Source organism: Lineus longissimus, chromosome 8 (assembly GCF_910592395.1).
Source record: "Lineus longissimus chromosome 8, tnLinLong1.2, whole genome shotgun sequence".
Taxonomy (NCBI): domain Eukaryota; kingdom Metazoa; phylum Nemertea; class Pilidiophora; order Heteronemertea; family Lineidae; genus Lineus; species Lineus longissimus.
The window spans coordinates 743,869-752,769 of NC_088315.1; positions in this window are offsets into that span (position 1 = coordinate 743,869).

Below are 8,901 nucleotides of genomic sequence, written 5' to 3' on the forward strand. Positions count from 1 at the left end.
CAGCCTCTGAAACATTTGTAACAGGTCTTACGACCAAATGCCAGCAGTTCAACCCCTCGATCCCTCTGACGATGCCCAAAACATATTGTGTTTTCGTCTTATTTCAGAGCCCTGTGTGAGTCCATGGCGTTACATCATACTAGACGGAGAGGGCACCAACTCGGAGATTTACTCGCATGGCAGGAGCACTAGTAGTTATTATGAGAATGACCTGGACTGCAGATGGACAATCAGCTGGAATCCACGAAAATTGGTAAACATGATATTCACATACTGTAACACTGTTCTGAAGGCCGCAGGTGGCCCGGGAATGGGTTAGAGCAGCAGGAATCATCATGATACCTAAGTCGACTGCACTGATTTCATCGACATAAATCAGTGTTCTCATTAGACAAAGACCAACTCAAAATACAAAAAAATCGCCGACTAATTCATATTTTCCCTTCTAGGATCTCACGTACGCCTTTCAAGGCTCGGTTGACATCAGGAATGATGACAGCCTGACCATCCAAGACGGCGCGACATCAACTACGTACCCCGGTCACAACACGTCCTCACCCCAAACTGTAACATCCGGAGCTTTGATGATCAGGTTTCGAACCAGCAACTTTAATGTTGGAAAGGGTTTTAGGCTGACGTTAACTACTTTATATCATATACCGCCAGGTGGGTTACATTTTGAGCTAAATAGTGAGAGCGGGAGTTCAGCAATGCACACACGTTAAGCGTACTGTGGTTTTATTTTGGTTCGTGGCATGGCCCTCGCCCATATTGCTGACAGCTCTTCAGAAAGAGTTCATCTTTCAATAAAAATAGGGAAAAACGCTGTATTCTTCTGGTAGATTTTGGAGGCAGACACACAGGAACCCGGTATAAAAAGCGTATTAGATAGATGTAAAGAATAATGACTAACATGGTGGAGAGCCGGCAAAGTTGCCCTGGACACCATGCCCTGTCAATCTTTCCACAGTCATTTCTTTAGATTGAATAATCTAACGGTTTTTTATCCTTCCTCAGCATGTAAACGCACCCTGCCGGACAGGGAACCAATCGCCATCAATGAGACCGGTGTGAATTGGGCCATCAAATCATGGGGTATGGACTTCAATGAGGTATACCTAAATGACTTGAGATGTTATTGGAGGGTTACATGGGATCCGCAGAAGCTGGTGAGTTTTGATCAAGACGCGATTTTGCTGGAAACCTCATTCACCAGCGATGCCGTGACCTTCAAAACTTCAAATAAAGCTCATCTTACGCTTACGGTTACGCTTATAGAACATAGGCAGATGGATCAACAAGCTACCATGATTCTACACGCCTCTTTTTTATAATGCCGAACAACCAAACAAGATAAACGGACTGAAACATGTTACAGGTCTGTTGTACTATATCTGACAGGTTTTGGCTAGGTGCGGCAGTAACCAACAGGAAGCTCAACGTGATGGCTTCTCCCCACTTGACTTCATGGAAACCGTTTCTCTTTTGACGGTTTTGAAAAGTCAAGTGCTGCGTTGGATGCGTATGACTGCTAGCGAGAGGATTTCTGTATAATAACAGCCAGTATTTAAATTTTATAAAATGGCTCAAAGAACCAACAGCTATGAAGTCTGTAACTCTGTAAATCGATTTTGCCAAAATAGCAAATGGAGCATATTGCATACTTTAAAAAAAGGTATTCGTATGTTAGCGTATACATGGTAAACATGTAAAAAATTGAATAGAAAAATAGGGTTATTGTGCACTTACCTTACGCTCCCAAAACGTACCAACATTTCTCAAATTCGAATATGAAATATATAAAACTAAAATTTGATTTCGTTGTTTCTCTCCCAAGGATCTTTCCTATGAAACTGACGGCACCGTGGAAATCCTGCGAGGGACCCACGTGTGGTGTGATGAAGACCGCTTGACCATTGGTTCAAAGCTCTACTGCGGTACCACCAAAGTAACAGGGTCGTCCTCCGCCGGGGTACTCCTAATCTCATTCGTGACAGACGTCTCCGACAGGGGAAAAGGATTTCTACTGAAACTGACGACGACCTATCATTTAGAAGACGGTAATATCATACACTAAAACCGCTGTGCGAATCTGTACGCGGACGCACAGACCTCAAACTGCTAATATCGCACCCGCTGCTACAGTTGGTACGATAACCCACATGGCGCCTTCCAAAATGCACATACTTCTGCTTTTAATGATCCACCTATTTCAAAATGTGTCTTTTTTCCCTTCTCAGCTTGCAGGGCAGGTCGACCAAGAGTTATCCCCATCAATAACATGAAGGTTTATAGAAATATATATTCTTGGGGACGAAACCTGGAGCCTCAAATAAACTACATTCCGAACCTTAACTGCCAATGGCGCGTTGTATGGAACCTAGCCAAACGAGTAGGTATATTCTACCAGTCATCGACACTTTTAGCCGAAGCTTTCATGCTTCTCCTCTAAAAACAAATGGTTGGACAAATAAGAAACTCTGGCCCCATTTGCTTGCAACATCACTGTGCAGTAGATTTTCCTTTGGTAGAATCAAGTCTTTCTTGTGAACCATACGAGTTAATAATCTGGACCGATGCCACGACAGCGGGAAAGTTCAGCGTTTTGCTGTTGCAGCGAAATTCAAGAATAGCAAACTCGGGCGGCAATGTCAATCTGTGCTACAATAGGTGTCTCTCAAATTCTTCCAGGACCTGTACTACGAACAAGAGGGCGTCCTAGAACTACTTGGCACACACCATTCCTGCGCCAATGATGTCCTTACCATCAAGGATGGAACAAAACCAACTCAGCGTCACTGTGGAACCAAAGCTATTGTCAAAACCTTAGCAACAACAGGAACTCTGGTGGTAACCTTCACGACTGCCGCATCGACAAAGGGTGGTCGAGGATTCCGATTGATGCTGACGACGATATACCATCTTGTTGACGGTAGGTAACGCCTCTCATTTCCACAGATATCAAAGAGGGTGCGTTTTTTCCGGGTTTTCTATTAAAAGTATGAGATGTCCGTGAGTTATTAAGAACGTTGTAATTTCCTGTTTGAACCCTCCTCTGGCTAGTGCATTTCAACGAAGGGAGTCACCCACTACGTTCGCCAGCGAAACCAGAAATACTACACATTTAATTATTTCAGCTTGCAAAGATGGAAAACGGCCCCAAACCGTAGAGATGAGACGGCACGGTACTACAAGACTCTACTCGTGGGGTAGAAACCTGAAAATCAATTACCTCCCCAGCCTCAACTGCCTCTGGACAGTTAAATGGAACAAATACCTGTTCGTAAGTACTCAGAACCTAACCGACTCATACCAATTGATGAATTACGACATTTTCTGCTAGTTTGCTGAACTGGCTCCATTTGTAGATAGCTGGTAGTGGTATCCTGCTATTTGGTCAGAGGATCTAAAGCCTGGTTCTGTACAAGATTCAAGATCAAAAGTGAAAGTTACAGTACTTGGAGACGAATTCATCTAGTGTGCCAGACTTATTTCCAAGTCATATCTTCCACATGGCATATTGCAGGTCGTTTACTTCTGACTCTATACTCCAGAGACAATCCATTCGTAATCATGAACGTATAGTCTTCATGTAGGGGAGAGACAAGCTGATCCACTGTATTAAGAATGACCATGGGAGTCAGATTTTACCATGGTGAATGTCACAGCCGATTTCAATGTGCTCAAAGTGCAAAACATTGTTGAAGTATCTTCCTTTTTTGTCCAACCTGGACCTCCAACCTGGACCTAATATGCCGCAACCTTACCTTCAGAATGTCTTTTATGCGACCGAAGGACCGTCGGAAGTGCACTGTCCCGCCGATGTCCTGAAGGTCAACAGTCGCACCATATGTAGAAGCAATGTGACAGAGGCATCAGCTAGACGTGTCAAGTTGGCAAACGGAACAGCTCGAGTCAGTTTTATCTCAGCTGCCAACAGCAGAGGAGGGAAAGGCTTCATGCTCAAACTCACCACAGTCTACAATCCATATGGTAAGAATGAAATTTGACGTTATAGATTTGTGAGAAACAAAACTCCAAGGAAAACAAAGCATGCTATCGTCGTCAGATTCAATATCTCATCAACAACGTATAGGTCATGTTTGCGGTCAACTAAACTGGTACAGCCATATTCACAGTTATCTCATTTAATTATCCATTTTCAGCTTGTCGAAATGAAAGTTATCACCCACATGTGATCACCCTCAAAAACGCAGGTTCCAACTCGGATGTCTTCTCCTGGGGTTACGATATTGGGCAGAAGTCGCCGAGGGGGAAGGTCTGCAGATGGAAAGTCAAGTGGAACAAAAACAAACTGGTACGTGTCCTGTTCCTCAGGGACGACTCCCGAATACCTTGAACCATAAAGAGCACTGCAGTCTGCTGGACTACAGCAATGTATCAGCTGATGATGATTTTGAAATACAGATACCGTTTCAGAACCGAAAAATGGACATATTACAGAACCGGATCATGGGGAACTATCAAAGACGGTACGTCGGAATAGCCAGATGGAAACGGAAATCGAAGTGGGTATGCGAAAATAGGCCTCTTTGAGACCAGAAATGTATGTGGGTCAGATAAGTATACATCATTTCACATTTTAGGACCTTACCTACGAGACTATCGGTGTGGTTGGAGTCGCGAGGGGCCAGCTGCAGATCGGAGGGAGAAATATAACAAGTCGGGTACCAGTTACGCCTTCGACGGCCCAAGCTATTGGAATTCGGTTCAGGAGCTTAGAGTTTAACAAGACCGGATTCAGACTGAAGTTTACTACAACATATCATATGCCACAAGGTTAGTCTAAGGATGCTGAAATTTCCTATGTTTTCCTGAGAAGAAGTTTCCTAGTTTGATAGAGGCTACTGCAGGCCAATCCTGTAACAAGATTTCTGCGTAGTCAGTGTCCACCATCACCTTCCGGAAAACTTAGTTCTACACTAGGGCATAAGGAACGCGATCCGCTCATATTGGTCATATATGTCATGCTGACATTTATGTTTAATGACTATAAAGACATAACAGCAAGACTCATGCATATTCGAGGAGGCGTTCCTCTCCAACCATTCAGCATCTTTTCATTTGATTTCCAGCTTGCAGGCATCCACCTGGTAAACTAATCGTACTTCAGGCGGTCGGTATCAACTCCGAAATATTCTCGTGGGGTAGACGATTCCCCACACCAGAGAACTACATCCCTGACTTGAAGTGCAAATGGATAGTCCAATGGGATGCAAAGAAATTTGTAAGTTGACATATTTTAGCATAACGCAAATCTGACATGATGGTTCGTTTTCTTAAAGAGTTGGTGCAGCCTGAATTCATTTACTTAATGCTTTGCCATCAAAGCATTGATGGCTTCTACGATGGAGGTACCAGTAATCACGGCTCGGAGCACTGACTACTAACAGCAAATAGCATCAACTGAAAGTGGACCAACAGAGAGTTTTCAAATGTACCAGCCTTTTTGACCACTAAGTCTGAGGACTATGGTCACAGCAAGGTTAAAAACAACTAAATGATCATTTTCAGGACCTCTTCATATCCACACGCGGAGCTGTACAGATTGCGAGCGGCAGCCCGCTCTGGTGTGATGAGGACAAACTCCTCCTCCAAGATGGAAACACCACCAAAACACTCTGCCGGAATATGACGCTTACGAACTACCTCGTCTCTTCTGGGCGACTGGTCGTTGACTTTATTACGAACTCAGTGAAGACAGGCATTGGTATTCAACTATTACTGAGAACTGCCTATCACTTGGAAGATCGTAAGTGTTACTGTTTACCTCATGTTACACTTGTCTTTATTTTGCCAAAGTTGAAGTAGTAAAATATTATTTTCTTCAAATTTTCAAACCCCTTGATCCACAGTCTTCGAATGTTGATGGATGTTGTTATACCGATCAAAGGAATCCGGTCCAGCGACTGCCTGATGAGAAACCATGCTTTATTAACTTCAAATAAAGCAACCTAGGTGGAGGAAGCATGTAGAGAGTTCCTGATAAGAGAAACGCCTTGAACCTTCTCTCTTTTTAATCAGAATGTCTCCAGACGAAACGACCACGCAGAATTGTGCTGACGAAAGAAGGTATCGACCACAACATCTACTCCTGGGGTCAGAACTTTAACCCCAAGACACCGTATACACAGAACCTACAGTGTGAATGGGTGGTCACTTGGGATAGAACTATCATGGTAAATACAACACTTCAATCATGCTCCTTCCAAATAATGTTGTAGTGTGACAATCTGGTTTCACAGGGAATCTTAACTCGATTGTCAGTGAGGTCTAGTCCTGGTTTCGAGCACGGTTTGCCACGGATAACACCTGCAGCTTTCCGAATACCAAGTATTGACCATTTATTTGAACTCCAAACAAAGTTTTCAAACACTCGTCCACAGGTTTTGGTATCCATCGCATTGGTTTCCTTGCAGGCACTCTATTATGGAACAGCTGCTTCTGGCAACATTGCCGTCAGGAGTGATGGCTCCTGCGCTGATAAGCTTACAATCCGGGACGGTTCGAGTCCCTATGCTGTCAACTGTGGAGAGCCATTCGTGATCGTGAGTAGGTTGGCACGGACTGGGACACTGACAATACGATTCCAGTCAGATTTCGCAGGGAATCGACTACAAGACGGATTCATGCTGGAGTTGAGGACCGTCTTTATCATTCCGCAGGGTAAACGAAAGAAACGACTTTTTCACAGTATCTTTATGGCCTAAACGTTATTCTTCACTCGCTGTAGATGATGCTGAGCACTGATCACCTTACTTAGTATCCTTTGGTAAATTTTGTCTTCCATGAGGGTATCAAATGTGACGCATTCTCATTACAAATTTCCTTTCATCTACTCTGCATTAACCTCTTACGCATTTCCTGCGATGTTCTCATCAATGCAGTTCTTTGCAAATATTTGATTACATGACCTGACAAGCATCTTCCTCTGTTCCTTTGCTGGTTCTGAAAGTAGATTCCATAGACATGTACTTCAGGCAGCCGATGTCTGTTGAAATCTGAAGAGAAATATAATTTCGACCTAAACAGTTCTCGTTAGCAAATGTCCTCCGATTACGTTCTTGCAGCTTGTAAAGGCGGAGAAACCATCAGTTTGGTTGACATTGGGAAGAATGAACAAGTCATGACCTTTGGCAACAGTCAGGGCAAAGACTACAGCGTCAATCTAAGATGTGTTTGGACGGTGAGGTGGCCGAAGGACCTCTTCGTAAGTATAAAAGCAATGCCCAGGCATCAATGACACTTTAATCAACAAAATCGTACCTTTGAATAAGATCAGCGATATTTCTTCTCTATTACAATTACACTGGTTGGCCTAAAGTATGCGAACTTGCAAAACGTTGTAAATATCATTACAGGATGTCAGTTACACATCGAGAATACCAGTTTTGCTTGGACGAGGGGATACTCTTACTGTCACAGACGGCTCATACACTAATAATGCTGTCCCAGGGCGAACCTTTACCGGGACGGGATCACCTGGAGTAGGTACTGGGTCTCTTCAGGTCGTCTTTACCTCAGACGGCTACGGAAACGACAAGGGCTTTAAACTCGATATCACAACAACATTTCATTTGCCGAAAGGTACTTAGTGCATTTTTTGATTCCATCGATGAATTTTTTGCTTAGGTGTCCGCATATGTGGATTTTTTCCACAACATTCCCTCTTCATATAGTCAAGGGTTTTGTTTGTACCCTAAGCTTTTAAGGAATTAGTTGGAAGTAACACACACATGTAGGCCTACACCATCATGAATGCATTTTGCTCATAAGAGGGGAGAGTGTCTTAAAACTTATAGCATATTACATTGTATATACTTTCAATAGAAAATTGTTTACTTGGCCCAACAATCACCTTTCCAACATTAAGTTCTGATAAGTTGATATCTGAGCTAGTCTTAGATCTTTCTTGTATTTCTAGCTTGCATGCCCGGCGGAGAGACGATCATTCTCCCCATACAAGCGACACACTTAATTAGATCCTGGGGGCGATCAGTTGGAAAGAACTACCTCAAGAGGCTGACCTGTGAATGGAACATTAAATGGAACCCTCACATAAGTGTTCGTTTAGCAAAACTTCGGTTAACAGTTTTCTTATACAATGCATTTGGAGCTTCATGGAATACTAATAAGAATTTATAAACGAAAGCGTGTATCGCAACCAATCCTTGAGAAGGGTTATCATGAATGAAACAGTCACATTTGTTTTAAAAGATGCTGATATTGTCAATGTGTCCGTCCTTTCTAGATCTTCACCTACGAAGGCGTCGGCAATGTTGACATTAAATCAAACGACCCAACAATCTGTGGAGAAGACGCCCTCACAATACAAGCGATCAAAGAAACGTCGACTCTAACACACAAAGTATGCGGAACATCCTTCATCCCGAAGCTGGTGCCAACCAGCGGGATACTGAACGTGAGGTTTACCTCTGATGACGCAGATGAGGGAAAAGGCTTTGCGTTGAAGCTCACAACTGTTTATCGGTCCTCAGGTAAGTTGGTAACAGAACTGTCGCTCTTAACTCCGCTGAACTCTCTTGGTAACTGTACTTCTTTATTCAGCTAAACTCTCATGGCTACACTAGCTACACTTTCTTCCAGCTTGCAGACGTACCGAAACCATTGTGATATCGAAGTCTGGCGTCATGTACCTAGCCTCGGTGGGACGAGACCTGACTCCACCCAAGCCCTATTCGAAGAACAAACGATGCGAATGGAATCTCCAGTGGGATCCACAAAAATTTGCAAGTATTATCTCTTCATTTCCAGACTTGTAGGATAATTTGAAAGTATTCCTACTACAATTTCTAATGTAGTAATTTTAATGACAAGAGTCTGTGTTAAAACACTGCCTGGTACTTCATGCATAGCGTG